This window comes from Canis lupus, chromosome 11 (genome assembly GCF_003254725.2).
Source record: "Canis lupus dingo isolate Sandy chromosome 11, ASM325472v2, whole genome shotgun sequence".
NCBI lineage: Eukaryota > Metazoa > Chordata > Mammalia > Carnivora > Canidae > Canis > Canis lupus.
Genome location: NC_064253.1, coordinates 33869621 through 33890489, shown reverse-complemented (window position 1 = coordinate 33890489; position 20869 = coordinate 33869621). Strand labels below are relative to the sequence as shown.

At 41.7% G+C, this 20869-nt stretch overlaps 2 long non-coding RNA genes across 11 annotated transcripts in view; one reads left to right on the top strand and one right to left on the bottom strand.

Annotated features, from left to right (window-relative positions):
• LOC112649890 (uncharacterized) overlaps positions 1-20869 on the top strand; it is a 179197-nt gene that overhangs the window by 41015 nt on the left and 117313 nt on the right. For 9 of the 10 annotated variants that reach the window (XR_007413985.1, XR_007413987.1, XR_007413984.1 and 6 more), the window contains exon 3: positions 7402-7581. This is a non-coding gene — a long non-coding RNA (uncharacterized LOC112649890). Of the gene's footprint in view, positions 1-7401; positions 7582-19088; positions 19953-20869 lie in introns of those variants that run through there. The other variant, XR_003129765.3, reaches the window with a different exon arrangement.
• LOC118350235 (uncharacterized) lies at positions 175-20305 on the bottom strand. Its single transcript, XR_004803602.2, has 3 exons — positions 19669-20305; positions 13191-13297; positions 175-1907 (listed from the first exon to the last, which is right to left on the bottom strand). It is a non-coding gene; the product is annotated as an uncharacterized LOC118350235 (long non-coding RNA).

Genomic DNA, 20869 nt, shown 5'->3' with positions numbered 1-20869 from the left:
GGGTTAGAACGAGGAGAGACACTTGCCTCCCTCCCTCCCTGTCTTCACAGCCCTCGGGGGAAGGAGAGGCTGCGTGAGAAACTTCACAGGGCTTGGAGGACTGAGTGATGGGCAACTGTGCCTAAGTGTCTTCCATTAACTGGGGGGGGGGGGGGGGGGGGAGGGGTTGTTGGGGGGCACACAATAGCTTCTCCCATTGGGAAACACTTGTTCCCATTATGCAGGGGGCTCTGCAATCGGGGAAGAGGTGAGGCTGTTAGACTCGAGAGGGAAGCTAGGGGTGGTTGGGCCAAACCTTTCATCGTAGAGTGAGATGCCACAGTGGCACTTGGCTTGTCTGAGGCTGCCCACACAGCCATGTGTGTGCTGTACCCTCCAGAAACAATGGGCGCAGAGCGGGGGAGGATGATGTGCTTCTAGCTCTGTATCTTCTCCAGGAGGGTGTAAGCCAGAAGCCCAGTATGTAAAAGGGAAAGCTGCAAAGTCTCTCTGGCCCTGGAGGGAGTAGGTGTGGGGTGGGAGGTCCTGGAAGCCCGCCCTCCCGGCTTCTCTTTGCCCCTGTGGTCTTGGAAGACCAGGCTTGAGAAACCCCAGGGCTCTGGGGGGAAATTTCAACAGCAGCATATTTGATTTTTTTTCGTTTTCTGCCAATCCACTAAAAGTTATTATTTTTTTCCCTTGAATCCTCTCATTTTACCCAATTCAAACACATTAGTTACTATTAATGCTGTTTGACAGGGGCTGGTACCACATTTATGGCTGAGCAGCCCTTGCTGACTTCGATCTTGTTATCCTGACCCAACAGGTACAGGGATGGAGACTGTAAGAGGTTAGGTGACAGGAAGTGACAGATCTGGAGTCTGACACCAGATCTTTCTGATCCAGAACTCCCGCTCTTCTTTTAATCATGATACTCTTACTTCCAGCACAGAGGATTGGTCTGTAGTTTTGAAAGTTGTCTGCTCTGTGTCTTTAGATGTTTTTCCCCAGGAGGGGAAATGATGCGGTTAAGTCAGGATAAAGCCTAAGACCCTTTGCACTCTTACGTTTTGCTATTTGGTACAGTTTATGGTCTTAGCTAATGGTTCATTTGAGAAGAAGGGAGATTGTTCTCTTCAAATATGCATGTATGGTTTAGACATTGATATTCTGGAGGCCACGGCCCCTGACTTGGATTTTTTTTGCATGATTATTCTTTTTTACAGATCATTTAGAGTATAAAACCATGTGGAGGATCTTCGGTTCTTTCATAATCTGTTCGCATCCTACTGTCCACCACCCCTCCACACCCAAGCCCTGGTGCTTTATAAATTTGGTCTGTGGCTTTTTGGGGTCTGTTTTAAGAGGACTTTTTAGAAACAATGGGCAAACACCTCTGTGTGGAGCAAGTCTTGCCCATGTAGGCATCCTACCACTTGGCAGTAGCACATCACACTGCTCACGATGGTGCCAGCCCAACTGCTAATGTCTGGATGGAAGGAGTGGGTGGTTCCTGACACCACACTGCCCCAGGACAAAGGGAATAATTCAATTCATCTTATGGATAATTGGTCCACACGACTGCAAACTTTAGGAGTATGAGTGACATCTTTTTTTTCTTTTTCTTTTCTTTTCTTTTCTTTTCTTTTCTTTTCTTTTCTTTTCTTTTCTTTCTTTTCTTTTCTTTTTTTTTTCTTTCTTTTCTTTTTGTAAAGTCCCCTCCCCACTCCATTGTCTTCATTTCATACATCTGAATTTAGAATAGGCTGTGGAACTTGCTAGGCCCGGTGGACACGTGGGAGTTGGTGCAGTTGAAGGCCTGGTAACTTCCCTGCCCCACCGTGGACAGAGGGGAGCAATGCTGATGACTGGCGAACTCTGCTGTATGCTCCCAAAAACCCGACTCATTCGTAAAGCTGTGATTTCTCCTGCAGAACAACAACAACAACAACAACAACAACAACAAAAAACAAAAAACAAACCCAAATCCAACTGCTATTTTTAGAGACTTTTTTTTTTTTTTTTTTTTTTAATGAAAGGGCTATGAAAGTAAACCTAGCCAGCCAGGAAGACTATCGGTGAGCCTTCCAAATCTGTCCACTAACGGAGGAATTTGAAAGCCCTACCACAAATTGCTTTTCACTTCAACCAGGATGCTTATTATGATCCCCTGGCTCCACTCTGCTCTCCTATTACTTACACATGAATTTAGTTACCCTGTATTTTAATTACATGTGGAGAGCCAGTTTTATGTTCTCTTCTCCGACTACTCATAAACTTCACAGAGATCCCCCAAAACCATATTGTTCTTAAAATAGCCTTTGCCTCCTATCCTTACAAGGATACCGAATGACACTCTCAACCCAGCCCTGGCTTCTATAAGTTCATTAGGATCCTGGAAGGCATGTTCTTCCAAACCACAGTGTAGGTTTAGTTAAGCTTGTCCCTGGTCATGGAGCTCTATGCTTCCAAAACACCAGCAGAGACACATGATTAACAACAGGCCCGAGCTGGATTTCAGTGGTATCCTTCGAACCCACATGTTACCAGTGTTTGAGTCAAAACCATGGGCGCCAGGGGTGGTGCTTATTTTGCTTGTTAGCCCTAATGAAAAAAACACAAGGATTTCATAGGTCTCTGTCCCCCCAGGTATCCGTGGCCCTCTGTTCTGTCATTATGTTGTGGTTTGCAACTCACACGATGTACCTTTTGTAATAGCATGGCAATTGTGATTTCAGCTGACTTGAAAGTCCAGTCACAATATTAAATGCCCCGTGGAACTTCATATTGAGAAACTGTGTAAAGAAAAGGCTCTACATTTTATAGCGAGGTTGTACCATTACCATTACCCATCTCCCCCCCTCTTTTTACTCAAGATTATTTGACCACAATGGGAAGCAATATAATAAAAATATAAATCAGTCTCTGGCCATGTAATAACTGTTTTAGTTTTCCCCCCAGTTCTCCTAAAAATACAGAAGAAAAATATCATCCTCTAGCAGATTGTTGATAAATCAGACGCTAACAAGAATAGCCTGGGTGTGACATGGCTATAAAATCGGAGCCCTGAATGCTTTCCTTCCTGAAATTTCACTAATTGTAACATAATTCACCAACACAATGTTGTTGTTGTTTTTTTAATTCACATAAACAGAGCAGCTCAAAAGGCTGTGTGAATAAAGGAGTAATATCACATTCCCATATTATTTTAGAAAGCAAGTATTATTGACTCAGCTGAGTGTCATTGGTGGGTGAGAGGCTGGAGTTCAGAACTCCGGGGTTCTGAAATGTTCCTCTGATCACTGTGACTCCCTGGGAGATGATAATGGTGTATATCTCAGACAACCTAGAGTCATAATGAAATAATTTTAAACCGGTAGAGATTCTTAGAATTTATCCTTCTGTCACTGCACACCTGGGCAGAAAGAGAAAAAGAGAAAAAGAAAGGACACCTGGATCCTTTTTCACCTTTGACTATCCTAAGGCCAGATCACTAGTGGGACTGGTTGGCAATTTCCTCTTTTCCACCCCCAAATCTGTGACTTTGACAACTCGTTTATTTTTGGGGTACGAGTTTGTGAATATTTTCAAATTCCTGGGTCTTTGACAGGACTTCTCACTGGTGAAACTTGGTTGGGAAAAAGGAATTCAGAACAAAAACAGATGTCTCAAAATTCATATGTTTGACAATAATTTTTCTTTAAAATAACAATAAAGGCCATAGCTCAATGTCAGGGAAGCTCGTATCAGTGGTTCTGATGAAAAACACTCGAGTATTTCTCTTACAGAGTATCGAGTGGTAGAATTGTTGATGACACCCAAAGATGAGTTGAGTTATGGCCCTTAGTTAAGTAACTGGTTATCTAGTTTTCTTTTTCTCTGAGATTTGTTGAAAAGTCTCAGTTAAATGAGCATGAAGGTTTCCAGGTATGCATGTGAGGTATGCGGAGATTGCCCACTGTTCAGAGAGTCAGCTGCAGGCTGGAGACCATATGTGCAGCAAAGCACAGTCTCCTGCAGTGTCCTTGGCTAGAAATTCTGGGTCAAGGCCTAGAGTTGTTTCAGAGGCTTTTCCTCTTGTGGTTGCTTGGTTTCTAATTTTGGTTTCTAATTGTACCAGCCACGTTACCACAAGACCACAGCTGGAAGGTGGCACTTGGAGAGAAGGAAAGAAGCCTGTCTGATATCTCCCCTTCCTGTTAGATGGATTCAATGATGACATTAGATACAAACTGTAGATCTTTAACTTGCAAATGAATTTATATCCCATAATATCTAATTTTCCCTGATCCCCCCCAATACTGCCCACCAACTCAAACACCCAAATTTCATGCCTGAGGAAATAATTTAAAGACCCCCAAATTAACTGCTCTAGTTAAAGCAAGTGATTTTTTCCCCGACTTTTTCCATGTTGCCAGAAAGAAGAGGGGTCAAGCTTGGTTCCTACTACAAAAGATGGGGAACTAGAAAGTACAGTTCATGTCATTTCTCAGGGCGTTGGTTTCCCCATGCCTAGAGAGAAAGCTATAAAATAGGCGAGATCTCTTCTGGCACAAAGATTCTGTGGCTGGAGCCTGAGATAACAAAACTGAATTTGGGAAGAGAAACAAAAAGAATGCAAGCAGGAGGGATGACTGTATTGAAGTAAGAAATTTTAGGATGAGAATGAAGAGAGAGCTGGAAATTAAGCTCTGAGTTGAGCTTTTTCAATAGACAAAAAATCAGGAGAGGTAGGTTCAGTTCCTTGCCCCAGAAAATGGTGGGAAAAGTTAAAAACGTATGTAAGGAAAGAACTGAAGGTGTGGTACAAAAATAAAAATGAATTTCAAAATTGACCAATGGAGATTAGGAAAGAATATCTTTTGGATCCTAAATTGAAATATAGACAGAACGTCACTAGTGTGAAGACTTTTCAATGTCTTGGGATTTCTGTTTAAAAACACTGAAAGTTCACTGTGATGTATGGTCTAATTCAGATATATTGGAAGGACATTTCTCAGAGTTATCATTTGAATGATGTTGTGAAATGTTTGCTCCTTGAGAATAAACTGCTCAAGCTTTTTATAAAATGTATAAAAAGAGGTATGTGTGCATTCTTTTTCGTGCTGGCCAGCAAAGGTTGAGGAACATTGAAAATATAGATGCCTCACATCCCTTCTGTCTCCAGTCTAGCCATATGCTATAGCAATGTGTACACTATGGAACCAATAAGTCAGAGAATAAAAGTAAAACAGAAATGAATATTACTCACACAGTGATCAATAGGGAGCTCAAACCCTCTAGTTAAATTGTGACAAAATCACAATTGTCTTAACTCATAAGATATTAGTTGCCTAAATCAAAGGACATTTTTTTCTTTCCTGCTCTCTAAATGTCTGACTTAATTTTGTGATTCATGCTTGGGATAGGTTGCAGGTGCAACATCGCAAACCTCACCTCATGCTACACATCTTATTCTGACAGTTTTGTGTGAATGAAGATGTTGGTCATCTGTCATGTATGATCTCTATACTCTGGGCTTTACTTATGCTCATTTCTTTACTATTTGCAAACATTTGTTAGGTAGGTATTCTTTCTGTTTTGTTGACAAAGAAACTGAGGCTCCTAGAGTCAATGTGACTTGTTCAAGAATATTTGGTCTAGGGCAACCCCAGTGGCCCAACGGTTTAGCGCTGCCTTTGGCCCAGGGTATGATCCTGGACACCCGGGATCGAGTCCCATGTCGGAATCCCTGCATGGAGCCTGCTTCTCCTTCTGCCTGTGTCTGTCTCTCTTCTCTCTCTCTGTGTGTCTGTCATGAATAAATAAATAAAATCTTTTTTAAAAAAAGAATATTTGGTCTACTAGGGCTCTGATCAAAATGGACACGATTCCAAAATATTTAGACTTAATTCAGGCAAGACTGCATCTGAGAGCAACCATTTTCAAAGTATTAAGGACATTTCCAAACAAAACATGAACTTGTCCCTGAAGCCATTTTTTGAAAGCTATTTATCACTGAGCACCCCAAAAACATTTTCTTCTATAAAAATAATTTCTCCCATGAACTCACATCAACAAAACCCTATGAATAAGACTGTATTCTTGTAGAAAAATGCTCCAAAATGTTTGAATCCATCAATATGCCACATGTGGCTGGAAAAAGTATTTAGAAGAACAAACAATTAAAAGTCATAATAATGACTTTCCTAACCTGTGTTTAAGATCAGCAATATCGGGATCCCTGGGTGGCGCAGCGGTTTCGCGCCTGCCTTTGGCCCAGGGCGCGATCCTGGAGACCCGGGATCGAATCCCACGTCAGGCTCCCGGTGCATGGAGCCTGCTTCTCCCTCTGCCTGTGTCTCTGCCTCTCTCTCTCTCTCTCTCTCTCTGTGACTATCATAAATAAATAAAAATTTAAAAAAAAAAATAAAAAAAAATAAATAAATAAGATCAGCAATATCACCACTACAGCAAAACCTCTTTTAAGACTGTGCTGCTGGTATAATCGGAAGAATAGTTTTCAACTTCTGTGTATTTTCTTTTTGGAGTCGGGAGCAAGGTATTAAAAGTACCATGCCTGTAAATTATACTTGACTGTCGAGGTTCTGGACCACAAAGCTGACAAGAAGGGAGCCCAGGAAATAATAGATTGAGAGGTGCTGAAACATGAGTCATCTTCAAAGGCATTCTGTTGTATGTTAGGAGGCCCTGCCTTTACTGAGAGAGCTCCTCTGGTTGCTGATCAACTCGTGGAAAGGAGGAAACGTACAGAGGCTCTCTCTCTGGCTGCACCACTGACTTAGAACCAGAAGCAGTTGTAGCTGGGAGGAATTCGGCCAGCCAGCTCCTTCATTTTAGAGACCAGCCCTGGAGAGGTAGAAGAGCTCTCCCAAAGCAGTGCAGTCAGTGAATAGCGGAACTGGGCCTAGAAGCCAGAACTAATGGAGGCTCCGCTTGGTGTTCACATAGATGAGCATGGTGGTAAAAATCCAAAAGGGAGGAAGCTTGGGGAGGGAGTGTGAGTAGTTTGTGATTTGAAGGCCGATATGAACTAGATGTGACTGAACTAACACTTATAACAAGTTCCAGTGCTGCTAAATTAGAAGGTGCTACGTCATTAACCTTGCAAACAGAAACTTATAAGCATTGACTAGACTTGACATTAAGCCAGTCACGTCTTTCCATTTCCCAGCATCCCAGGAAAATACACAGGCATGCACACATGCGCACATAGTACCACGTCTCTGTGAAAACAGGAGATGGAGACTTATTACAGGAAGTGTTGATGGTAAGATTGCCTAATAAAGCCTGTGTTTTTGTAAATAAAAAATAGTTTGGTATAATCACTCATTTTGCAGAAAAAGTAATCTTAGATGATTCATAAATAAGAGGCTTTGCTTACAAATTAGAACTCTGTCACAGGTTAATTGTCTCTTGCAGCTTGAAAAGACCAGCTCTCTATTTTCTCAGAAGGCAGTGTGGAAGACAATGCTCCTTCCTGATGCTCACGATGAACCTCCCTTCCTGGGCACAGGGGAAGATCAATCAGTTCTCTAGTTTCTGAAGCCAGTCTTGACCATCACAGGACTCATCTTGGACAATACAGTGAAAGGGGAAATGGTATGTGTCACTTTGGGCCACTGAAGAACCAGTGTTTCTGTTCTTCCCTCTCTCTGCTGCACAGATCTATAGCTGCTTCATTAGTCCAAGACCCATCCAATTGATATGACGCAGAGCAGAACATCAGTCAGCCCGGGAGGAACATAGAGTGTGAGAGGAGAATAATGCTTTCTGGTTTTAAACCATACTGATTTGGGGGTTGTTACCACAGTACAAGTTAGGCGATCCTGACTAGTGGAGCCCTGTTGATGGTCTCACACATTTCAGTAAGAATGACATGTTTCTGTAGATGTCCAAGGACTAAGTTGGCACACATCTGTTGAAAAATGGGGAGCTGTCAAGAGTTGCTTTTCTCACTGTGACCAAAAAAAATTGTATAATTATAATATATTCTTGAATGTGAGTGGTGCCTTAATTATTTAAAAAGATTTTATTTGGGGGGATCCCTGGGTGGCTTAGCAGTTTAGCATCTGGCTATGGCCCAGGGCGTGATCCTGGAGTCCCAGGATTGAGTCTCGTGTTGGGTTCCCTGCATGGAGCCTGCTTCTCCCTCTGCTTGTGTCTCTGCCTCTCTCTCTGTGTCTCTCATGAAATAAATAAAATCTTTAAAAAAATAAAATTAAAAAAAGATTTTATTTTTAAGTAATGTCTATACTGAATAGGGGTGAGGGAGTCAAACTCACAACCCCGAGATCAAAAGTGGCATGCTCCACTGACTGAGCTGGACAGACAACCCTGGTGCTTTATTTATTTTTTTAAAAAAGATTTTATTTATTTATTCATGACATGATACCACTGTATCATTGTTTTTATTCAGATGAAGAATCTTATAGAGTTTAAATGTACTCATGACTGAGATGGTGCATGAGATCTGTGTTCCATTCATTATAATATTCTGCTTCTAGTCTTCAAATAGGATGAGAAATTTTTGTCAGTTAATTCTCTCTGTGGGGTTGTGGAGGTGTGGAGGAGGAAGCCAAGAGCAAATACATTGTACCTTAGGAAGGTGACTAAATTTTATATAATCATATCTGCTTGGTGCCCATCATGGTGATTAGCATATGGTAGGACTCATAAATATGGCTATGGTTTCACTTTTAATGGGAACCATATCTCTCTGTCCCCATTTCCACATTATTCCCTAACTTGTGCCCTGCATTCAAAAAATATGCTTAAATTCCTTGTAGAGTGGACAGAGGCTGGTATCCCACAATTAAAATAAGTATTGCCTGTGCTATGGTCTGAATATTTGTGTTCCCCCTAAATTCATATATTGAAATCCTAATATCAGGGTATTAGTAGTAGGAGGTGGGGCCATTTGGAAGCCGTTGATGAATGAGAATAATACCCTTATTAAAGAGGCCTGAGAGAGCTCCCTTGCCCTTCTACTATGTGAGGATGCAATGGAAAGTCTGCAACCGAGGGGCTCTTGCCTAACAATGCTGGCACCCTGACCTTGAACTTCTAGCCTTCAGAACCTTGAGAAATAAATCTCTGCTGTTTATAAGTTACCTAGCGTGTGGTATTTTGTTATAGCAGCCTGAACAGATTATGATGCCCTGATTAACACAAACATCTAAATTTTACACTACTGTGTAAATGATAGCTATGCTAGGCAGTCTCTAAGATGGCCACCAATGGTTTTGCCTCCTGGTATTTACACTTTTGTGTAATCCCCAGCCCTAGAATGTGAGCTGTACTTGTTGACTTGATTCTAACACTTAGAATGTGGCAGAAGTGATGGTATGTCATTTTCAAGGTTATCAAATGACCATGGCTTCTGTCTTGGATAGTCTCTGGCTCTCCCTTTTTGAACCACCAGCTGCTATGTCATGAGGACACTCAGCCTAGGCAGAGGTCCACAGAGCAAGAAGTGAAGCCTGGAAACAGCCAAATGAGTGAGTTTGGAAGCAGATTCTTCAGTCTCCATTGAGTTTGATGTGACTGTGGCCGTAGCCAACAGCTTGACTGCAATCTCATGAGACACCCTGAGCCAGAGGCACTCAGCTAAGCTGATGCCCAGATTCTAGATCTACAGAAATTATGAGACTCTAAGTATTTGTTGTTTTGAGCCATTAATTTTTGGGGTAATTTGTTATGCTACAATTGATAACTAATATAAAACTAAAACTTTTAAAAAAGATTTTATTATTTTTTATTTGAGAGAGACAGAGAGAGGGAGCAACCAGGGGAAGAGCAGAAGGAAAAGCACAAGCAGACTCTGTGCTGATCATGGAGCCCGATGAGGGGCTCAATCCCGCAACCCTGAGATCATGACCTGAGCCAAAATTAAGAGTTGAATGCTTAACCGACTGAGTCACCCAGGTGCCCCAAAATGAACACCTTTTTTGAGGGCAGATTTTAATGGGCAAAGGCCTCAGTCAGGATAGAGCAAGCTCCAGAGAGAGGTCACCTATGAGGGGCAGAGGTGCATAGGGCAATATTTGCCTATCTCACCTTCATCAGACATTTTTTTCATCCTAATTTTCAGGACATGTAAATATAAGAGTTATACTTAAATGCACACACAGTGAGAGCTGAACTAACCTAGTCCAGTCCTTGCACTTGACAAAATAGAAAACCAAGATCTGAAGAGGATGTGTTAATGCATTCCATGTCACAAAACAACCCAGTCATAAGGTTTGGATTGAAACCCAGGCTTGCCAATACTTCCTCCAGTGCTTTAAGTTGTGCCATGCTACTTCCTTCTTCACAGTTTAAAAAAAAAGGAAAGAAGATTAGCATTAACCATTGCAATTCTATAAAGTATTTTTAAAAAGATTTTATTTATTTTATTTGAGAGAGAGAGAGCATGAGCAGTGGAGAGCAGCAGAGTTAGAGGGAGAAAGAGTTCCAAGCAGACTCTGCCCTGAGCATGGAGCCAAACACAGAGCTCAGTCCCAGGACCCTTAGATCATGACCTGAGCTGGAACCAAAAGTTGTCCACTCAACTGACTGCACCAACCAGGCACCCCAATGCTACAAAGTATTCTTGGAAGCTGACCATGTTTCTCATTTTAATAAACATCAAAAACTGACTTTCAGGACATTTTCCATAGTTTGTATAGGGTAGAGTCAGTCATTCATCCAACAAATATTTATTGAGCACCTACTATGTACCAGGCACTGTGCTAGTCACTAGGGTTGTTATGATGGTGAAGGCATTAGTTGGAGATACTAAAAGAAATAGCACATGTTTCTTGCCTCTTTTGTCATGGTGTTTTCTTCTGCTATCATCAATAAATACATTTGTTCCCATAGACAGGAACCATTTAAAAGCTCAATTATTCAATCTCAATATCGATCCAAAGCTTTTAATGCTCCTTTAGAGAGCTGATTGCAGTTTCAGACTCATGTGGGCAAGGAGGGCTTTTCACAGTGGTTCCAGACAAGGCAATGTCTCCGTTGCCAGGGACTCCTCCCTGAAATGGAAGAATGTCCTGGGCTACTGGGCCCCAGACAACTAGGGATAAAAATCCTCTCTGCATAACAGTTATGGCTTTGCTTGGATTATTGGGCACCAACTAAATTCTTAAAAAGGTAAAGGAAAGTGAGATATTTTCTGAGACATTTTGTGAGCCACATGTGTTGGCAGTGAAACAGCATGAATTTTTGGAGTTCCAGATCCTAGAAAGAAAGTTGGTTTGATGTTTTCTAGTTAAGTAACATTGGACAAGACACTTAATGGTAAGCCTGCCATTATTCATGTGCAAAATAATGAGGATAATAATAATTGTACCACTTGACTGTGGGAAGTGCTTTGTAAGCTAAGAAACAGTCTCCAACAGTTCCCTTATTCCCTAAATATAATATCTCTGAAAGCAGAGATGGGCAATCAAACTTTTTAATCTTACATAGTCTCAAAGGCTGTGCCTAATACTTGGTAGATGCTCACCAATTGCTGAAAAGCTACTACCTAATAATAGTCATAATCTCTGAGTGCATACCAGGTGCCTAACAATGTCCTAAATACTTCCCTCAGGGGGCAGCTCTGGTGGCGCAGCGGTTTAGCGCCGCCTGCAGCCCCGGGTGTGATCCTGGAGACCCGGGATTGAGTCCCACGATGGGCTCCCTGCATGGAGCCTGCTTCTCCCTCTGCTGTGCCTCTGCCTCTTTCTCTCCCTGTGTTTCTCATGAATAAATAAATAAAATCTTTAAAAAAAAATAAATAAATACTTCCCTCATATTGAATTTTGATTCCTGACAATGACTTCCTAGGTGAATATTATTATCCTATTATACAGGTGAGAAAATCGAGGCACAGGGTAATCGAATAGTTTTAACAGTCACATAGTCAGTAGCAGAGCTGTCATTTAAACCCAAACAGTCTGGCTTGCTGCCAAGGTGGGTATCGATACACTGTTCCTCATTAGGAAAAAATACAAGCAGAAAGAAAAGAATTAGTTCCTTTACACTGAATTAATGAGTTCTTCTTTTAAATAGGTTTTTATCCAATATCCCCCCCAAAAGACAAACCAAAAAACTCACCAAAAGACCCAAAACACAAAAAACAAAAGCAGCATCCAATCCCAACAAACAGAAAAGTCCCAAATCATATCAATCCAGATAAAATCATATTGAATTCTCCTCAGTTTGGTCTTTTTTTCTGGTTAGATGAGCCCTTAAAAATTGTTTATTTAGGATGCTGAGGCAAAGCTGAGGTTCTTTCACCTGGGAAACTATCTGAAAAGCACGAAGAAGCAGGCTGTGAGTTGGTAGCTGTGCTTGAAAAATGATTTATGCAAACCAGTAATTCTTGGTTGATTGTCTAGACTGTAGCCTATCTGCCTATCTTCTGTCCCAGTGAGCATATAGTGACAGGACATGAAAAAATTAAAACCTTGGAAAGACCTCCCAGATAGGCAAATAGCAGAGTACCCTCGACAAATCCTAAAGGGAGGGAGAGGGGAGATGAAGAAACAAGTATTTCTTAAAAGCAACCTAGGCAAGATCTATACAGTTAGTTCATCTTCATCCCAGTGAGTCAGAAGATGCTAAACACATCTTGCAGATAAGGAAGCTGAGGCACAACGAGGTAAGGTAATGGCCACCTCAAGGTGCTCTGGCTGCGATTCAAAATCAGGATTCCCCCACTTACCCCCTACTTACCCTGAAACCCACGGCCTCTATGTCCTGCTGCTAGTATATTCTACTGCTGCTGCCGGTAGGCAGCCTTGACTGGCTGTTTTCACTAACCTGCACTTAGTTCTAAGAAGCCACTGGTGTGCCAGAGACTACTACAAGATGACCAAGAAAACATTGCTATTATGTGGAGGGGAGGAGAGAAGAACAAAAGAGCGGAAAGAAAGAAGGAAAGCCCAATGGAAATCACAAAAGAGGGCCAGTCAGAGAAAAGCCTTTAAGCTTTTGACAAAGTGGAGAAAGAAGAAAACAGTACTCCTAAGGCGTGAATTTTCCAGAGGATAAGTTTCTAATTCTAATAATCCTATTAAAAAGTAGACGAAAGCTCCAGGGAACCCTAGCTATCCTTTTTTTCAAAGATGGCTACTTGCTTTCTGCCTTTTGTTATTCCCACCCACTCCCTCAGGGTCACTGGTTTGGGACCTTTCTGCATTCTCTGAACTATGAATTAGTCTTTGACTTCTTACCTCATTCTTTAAGAAGTAGTCTTGCCAAGATCAAATTGCCCAAGATGTTTAGGTCAGCGGTCACCGACTGAATGCTGATCCGCAGATGGAACACGGACCATGATGAGCTTGTCAGTGTGTTGGGTTGTAGCGAGAAAAACGAATAACCTGGTGAGCTTTTCATAGCACTAAACATCCAATACTGACATCGTTTAGTCTGAGATTATGTTGTTCGTTTGATGTTTCAGTGTTTCTTGTTTTATGAAATTTTGAAATGATGGTGAAAGCAGATGATTCCCCTTACATACTTAAAAAAAAGTCTAAATGGCCTGTGAAGTCCTTTCTCAGTCAATTTTAGGCACCAATTTGAGACACATGCCTAGTCCATTGGAAAGAATCTGGTATGGGCCTTGATTTAGACTCTGAGGACTGTTGGTGGGGGAGTTGTTGCTATATCTGATAGAAGAGTCCATAGCTTGTTTTAAAGAATAAATTAAAAAAAAAAAAGAATCAATTAGAATATATACATTGAGTTCCAACTGTAGCATCTGGTATATGGTTGGTATTAAAATAAGTATTTAAGAGGTCTTCTTTTTCTCCCTCAACCTTCCTTTCTTTGAGACAGTTCTGTGATTTGCATGACTTTTGACCTTCTTGGCCCTGGCCTGCTAAATGCCAGTAGTAATCCCAAGTTCCTCTTTTAAAAAAATTATGATTAAAGTATACTTAATATGCAATGTTATATTAGTTTCAGGTGCCCAACATAATGATTTAACATTTCTATACATTTCGTAATGCTCACCACTATAAGTATAGTTGCCACCTGTCACCACACAAAGTTGTTAAATAATATTGATTATATTTCCTACGCTGTGCTTTTTTCTCTTTTTTTTAAAGATTTTTAAAATTTATTTGAGAGACAGTGCACAGTAGGGGGTAGGAGCAGAGGGGGAGGGAGGAGGAGACTTCCCACTCAGCAAGGAGCCCAATGTGATGTAGCTCTATCCCAGGACCCTGATGAGATCATGACCTGAGTCAAAGGCAGCTGCTTAATGGGCTAAGCCACCCAGGCACCCCCTATGCTGTACTTTTCATTTTCCTGACTTATTTATCCTAAAATTGGAAGTTTGTATCTCTTAGTCCTCTTCGTTTATTTTACTCAGTCCCTTATCCTACTGTCCTCTGGAAACTGCTAGTTTGTTCTCTGTATTTATGAGTCTGTTTCTGTTTCTTGTTTGCTCATTTTTTTTTTTTGATTCCACATATAAGTGAAATCATGTAGCATTTGTCTTTCTTTGCCTGACTTATTTCACTTACTGTAATATCTTCTAGGCCCATCCATGTTGTCCCAAATGTCAAATCTCATTCTCCCTCATGGCCAAGTAATATTCCATTGTGTACACACACACACACACACACACACACACCACATATATATACACATACTTACACATACACATATATATGTATATATGTGTATATGGTATGTGTATATTATTATCTAAATTAAACCACATACCACATATATACACTATATATACATATATAAATATATATATACACATACATATGTAGTATGTACACACAGACACAGACAAACTGGAATATTACTCCAACATAAAAAAGAATGAGATCTTGCTATTCATGATAACATATAACATATTTACCACAGATAATATGTGTATAGTATATATACTGTATATACAGTATGCATATATTATTACTATATATACACTATATATACATATATACACATATATATGTGATACACACACAATGGAATTTTTTTTTAAGATTTTATTTATTTATTCATAGACAGAGAGACAGAGAGAGAGAGAGAGGCAGAGGGAGAAGCAGGCTCCACGCAGGGAGCCCGACATGGGACTTGATCCTGGGTCTCCAGGATCACACCCCGGGCTGCAAGCAGCACCAAACCGCTGTGCCACCGGGGCTGCCCCACACAATGGAATATTACTCAGCCATAAAAAGAGTGAGATCTTGCTATTCACAACAGCATGGACGGACCTAGAGGATATTACACTGAGTGAAATAAGTCAGACCAAGAAAGACAAATACCTTGGTCTAGCTGTCTATACAAACATATACATACATACATATATATAAACCACATCTTTTCTATCCTTTCATTTATTGATGGATACTTAGGTTGCTTTCATATCTTGGCTATTATAAATAATGAATACAGGGGTTCATATATCTTTTCAAATTAATGTTTTCATTTTCTTTGGGTAAATACCCAGAAACGGATCACTATAGTATTTCCATTTTTAATTTTTTGAGGAAACTCCATATTGTTTTCCACAGTGGTTGTAGCAATTTACATTTCTACCAACAGTGCACTAAAATTCTTCTTTTCCACATCCTCAGAAACACTTGTTATTTCTTTTTGATACAAGCCACTTTTATATATGTGAGGTGTTATAGCATTGTGTTTTGGATGTGCATTTCCCTGGTGGTTAGTGATGTTGAACATCTTTTCATGTGTCTATTGGCCGTCTGCATGTTTTCTTTGAAAAATACATCTATTCAGGGTATTTGCCCAATTTTTAAATTGGATTATTTGGGTTTTTATGTTTGTTTGATTCTTTGGCATTGAGTTGTAGAAGTTCTTTATATATTTTGGATATTAACATTTGTTGGATATATCATTTGCAAATATATTCTCCCATTTATTAAGTTGCCTTTTTGTTTTGTTGATGATTTCCCTTGCTTTGCAGAAGCTTTTTATTTTGATGTGGTCTCAAAAGTTTATTTTTGTTTTTGTTTTCCTTGCCTCAGGTGACATATCCATAAATATGTTGCTAAGGCCAATGTCCAAGATATTACTGCCTGTTTTCTTCTGTTTTTTTTTTTTTTTTTAAAGATTTTATTTGTTTATTTGAAAGTGAGAGAGCATGAGTGTGGGTAAAGGCAGAAGGAGAGGGAGAAGCAGATTCCCCACTGAGCAGGGAACCCAACAGAGGGCTCTATCTCAGGCCCCTGGGATCATGACCTGAGCTAAAGGCAGATGTTTAACCAACTGAGCTATCCAGGTGCCACTCTTCTAGGACTTTTATGATTTCATGTCTCACATTTTGGTCTTTAATCCATTTGGGTTTATTTTTGTGTGTGGTGTACATTGTGTATTTTTATGGTCCAGTTTAATTCTTTTGCATGGAGCTGTCCAGTTTTCCCAGCACCATTTATTGAAGAGACTGTTTCTTCCTCACTGTATATTCTTGCCTCCTTTATCGCAGATGAATGGGCCATATAAGTGTGGGTTTATTTCTGGGCTCTCTATCCTGTTCCATCGATCTCCAGTTCATTTTTTTTAAAAGATTTTATTTATTTATTCATGAAAGACACACACAGAGAAGCAGAGACACAGGTAGAAGGAGAAGCAGGCTCCATGCAGGGAGCCTGATGAGGGACTCGATCCTGGGACTCCAGGACCATGCCCTGGGCCGAAGGCAGGCACTAAACCGCTGAGCCATCCAGGGATCCCCAGTTGTTTTTTTTTTTAAGATTTTATTTATTTATTTATGAGAGACAGAGAGAGAGAGAGAGAGAGAGAGAGAGAGAGGCAGAGACACAAGCAGAGGGAGAAGCAGGCTCCATGCAGGGAACCGGACTTGGGATTCGGTCCAGGACTCCAGGATCACACCCTGGGCTGAAGGCGGCGCTAACCCGCTGAGCTCACCTGGGCTGCCCTCAAGTTCAGTTTTGATGACTAAAAGACCTCTCTACTTTTATCAATCTCTCCATCTGAACAAGAATTACTTAAGACTCAGGTGGGATTCTCTGAAGCATCTTATGATGACCTATCACTATTCCCCACTCCTACCACAGATACATAAACGCATATAGAGGCAAATGATGTTGCCTAGTTTGGGTCATCAAAATGTTTTATACAGTACTATACTTTAACTAGGTAATACTCATAATATCCTTAAAATAAAAATGAACATGTGAATCAGGCAGTGCCATTTTCTGATAAAATGTTTAGAAATGAGTCTAAGCTCTGTTGCCTTTTAATTGATCTTTCCTTTAGGAGTTGCTTCTACTTTGAGTCCTACCTTGACAGAACCATTTCCTCTCTTCTGCCCTACAGAGTCATATCTGTATTGGAATGTGCCAAGTCTGTGTAATAACTGGCACAATGTCTGGCACAATGTCTGGCACACTGTAGTTGTTCAGTAGATGTTATTGGATGACTAGATGAATGACTACTGCTCAATATCAAATATATTCTACTGGGGAACGTACAAAGGATGCCCAAGTAAACGCAAGAGCAAAAAGAGTTCAGATTCATTCATGTATCATTCATCCAGACATCCCCACACTCATCTCCAATACCAAGAAAGATTTATCTCTTCTCTACACAGTTCTCTAGTGAATGTTGTACCTTTGCCTTTTTGTTTGATCTTACTTTCCCTTCATATACTCAAACTGATTCTAATTGAACCAGTTTTGCCTGTGTGTGGGATTTTGTTGGGAGAAGAAAGCATATATTAATTTCCTTTTCCTTGAGTCCTACAGAGCTGATTCTTTTTCTTCCTCAGAATGAATCCTTTTCACCTGTTTTCTTTTTTGGGTTGATGGCAGTATGTGAGCATTAAGGAGGAATAATTTCTGAGGGCCTGAAACTTTCTCTTCCTTCCATTCCAAAGCCCGCACACATGTTCGTGATTTTTGTTCAAAGGTCTTAGACCATGTAGGAGTACATGAAATGGCACATAGTTTGATGCCGTCAAGAGTCCAGCTGCATGGTAGCTCAGCAATCTGGGTAGGAAGGGAATCTATAGTTGTTGTGCTGGGTGCTGTGCTAGATACCTTAAAGTAATTATTCCATTTTCTCTCCAAAGAACGTTGGGGTATTATTATGGTAAAGTAGGAAAAAGGAAGCCAAAGACTAGCCTCTGTTGAATACACCACAATTAGCCCTTGCTGTCAAGCATCTTTCTAAATGCTTTTATATAACTTCACAACTCTTGGAGGCAATTTTATGATTTTCATTTTACAGATGTGGAAATGGAAACTCAGTGTGTTAAATCTTTCTCGTGAAGATCCTCAGTGAGAAACAGAGAAGGCCAGAGTTTGAACGGCATGTGCTGGCTTAGATACTTATACTGTGTTTTGTGTATTTATGCCTTGTTCATTTTTCAAGGAATACATTTGCACATGTTGCTGTTTGCTTCTCATTAAATGGTGTCCTTGTATTTATCTGTGTACATTTATATACCTTTACACTAGATTTACTGTCCTCTTTGGCCAATAAGTACTTTCTGTGCTTTGCTATATACTTGAAACTGATTTACTGAAGTCCCAGCTTCTTGGTATAAACCTAAAAGTGATTTTTTTTCCCGTTTTCCAATGGTTTTGTGTTGAAAATCCCCTTTCCCCATGGGTGGTAGGTCCTGAGCACCATCTTGGACAGATCCTATTAGTTTCAGCCACTTTCATCATTAGCAAAAATCTCATTCTGATACCTGAGGCTCAGGTCTCTAAACTGGTAAACTTCAGTCTCAAACTTGTTTCGAAACTGTTACTCTCCTGTCCCCCCAGAACAGATGAAGCCCACTTATAGTGAAGTGGATGAAGTTGTAGCAGGAATGGCAGGAGATGGAGGGACACCAAGGTTGCTCTTTATATACCCCTTGCTCCCATCATGGTGATCAAACATCTCAGTTTTGGGAGTATTTCCAGCTTGTACCTGTTGTTCTAGGGTAGTAAATAGCAACTTACTTAATTCTCAGATTTGTCTTGGCTTGCATAACAAATTATAAGATCACCCTACCTATCCCTCTTCTCTGTCCTGCCCATCTATTGTCAGAGTGGGGAGGTGGGAGGGGAAGGCAGACATCTCTCTGGTGAGACCTGTAGATTGTGGCACCCATCAATGATTTCTCTGTGTTGCAGATATCCAAATGTTCCTGCTCTGGTGGGTTGAGCTCTTTAGAGGACCTTCAGAAGCTTTCCAGCTGTGATTCCAGCTTCTCTTCCTCCCACATCATATCAGATTTTGCCCCAACAATGCACTGCCTAACAGCTTCCTGCAAGGGATCCTTCTCCCATGAGGAAGAAGCACTGTACAACCCTTTTGCAATGAAAAGGGAGGAACTAATCTGTGCTCATCAATGCTGCCCTCCCCCAGATGCCACTTCCTCTCCCCTCTCAGTTTTCTTTTCATAGGGACTGTAGTAGAAGGAGAAAGAGGTATTGTCTGTAGAGCTGGCTCTGCTCTGGTGCTTCTCAGTAAGTCATGAGGAAGTAAATGGCCCATAATTCCTAGAATGTATGGAATTTTACTCCCAGGTGCTCAGCAATCTCAGGGCAATAGGTAAAGCCCTACTTGACATCACACGCACATACAGATAATAAGTACCACCCTCCACGGATATGGCAGCATCAGCCATACTGACAACACCCGCCATACAGTCACAGCCAAGTTCAACAGGAACTAGTACCCTTGCCAGTTCCAGTTTTGCTTTTGACTCACCTTTTAACATTTGTCCCCTTCTGTTCAAAGGTTTTTTTGTTACAGTTTAGAACTGGAGGGGGCTCCTTCCTTCTTAATTATCTTGTCAACAGAAAGACATTTTCTCTCCTTGACAAGCCACTTCAACCAGTCAACAATATTTCTCCAGAAACCAGAAAAAAAAAAAAAAAAAAAAGAGTAGATCAAAGAACTCCCGATTCTTAAATACCATCCGTCAACACGGCCAACTTTCCTCCTTCTCTGATTTCTCTAAAACCAGATTAAAAATTCCTCAGAGGGCTGGAGCCATGTCTTATCTGTCCTTGCATGGCTGGTAGCTAACACAACGTCTGACGCCTTGCGTTTGTTCAGAAATAATTTGTTCCCTGATTACATTTGCATTTGCGCCGTTCTCGGTGCCGGGCACGATGGGGATGTGAGTGCCGAGCCGTTTTATTAGCGTTGGAATACCGGGGCGTTTCTTTGCCTCGTTTTCCAGGTTGCTTGAAGAAAGAAAGAGTTCATTTAGAGAACGTGCCATTCAGTTAGAACCACGTTTCTCAAAACTTTGCTTTCTTTGCACCAGAGCCAGAACGTTATCGCGGGACGCGTCCCGAATAGGGCTCAGAAAACCACCTTCACGCCTCAGGCCCGTTGGGGCCCCGTTGGGGCCCCGCCCCGCCCCGGGACGCCCGCGCGGCCGTCGGGGCAGCCCTGGGACAGCCTCTCTGCGCTAACCTCTCTGCGCATGCTCCGGCCCTGGCCGCCCCGCCCCGCCCCGCCCCGCCCCGCCCCGCCCCGCCCCCGCCCTGCGGGGCTCCCAGGTGGGGTCACGCGGTCAGGAGTCAGGCTCCGGGCCCGGCTCGACTCATAAACGTGGAAATAACAAAATGTGTTCCCCGAAGCTTTGCGGCATTGTCAGGAAATGGGCTGCTCGCATGCTGCACTTCCCCGGATCTGGAAATTCTGCCGAGCTTGGGTTGACTCCAGAAAAAAAAGTGTGAAAGTGCTGGGGGAAGAGCGGAGAGGCGGGAGCGCGGCCTGGGCAGCCCGCGGCGGCCAAGAGCGCTTTGCGGAGGCTCGGGGCTTTGCAGAGACTTTGGTTCCCACATTTTCCACGTCTCCGAAGTTTGCGTGGCACCCTTGGGGGGAGTGGCCCGGGAGTTAGGGCTGCCGGCGGCCGCGAGAAAGCAAGGCGCGGAGAAGTCTAACCTCGGAGCTC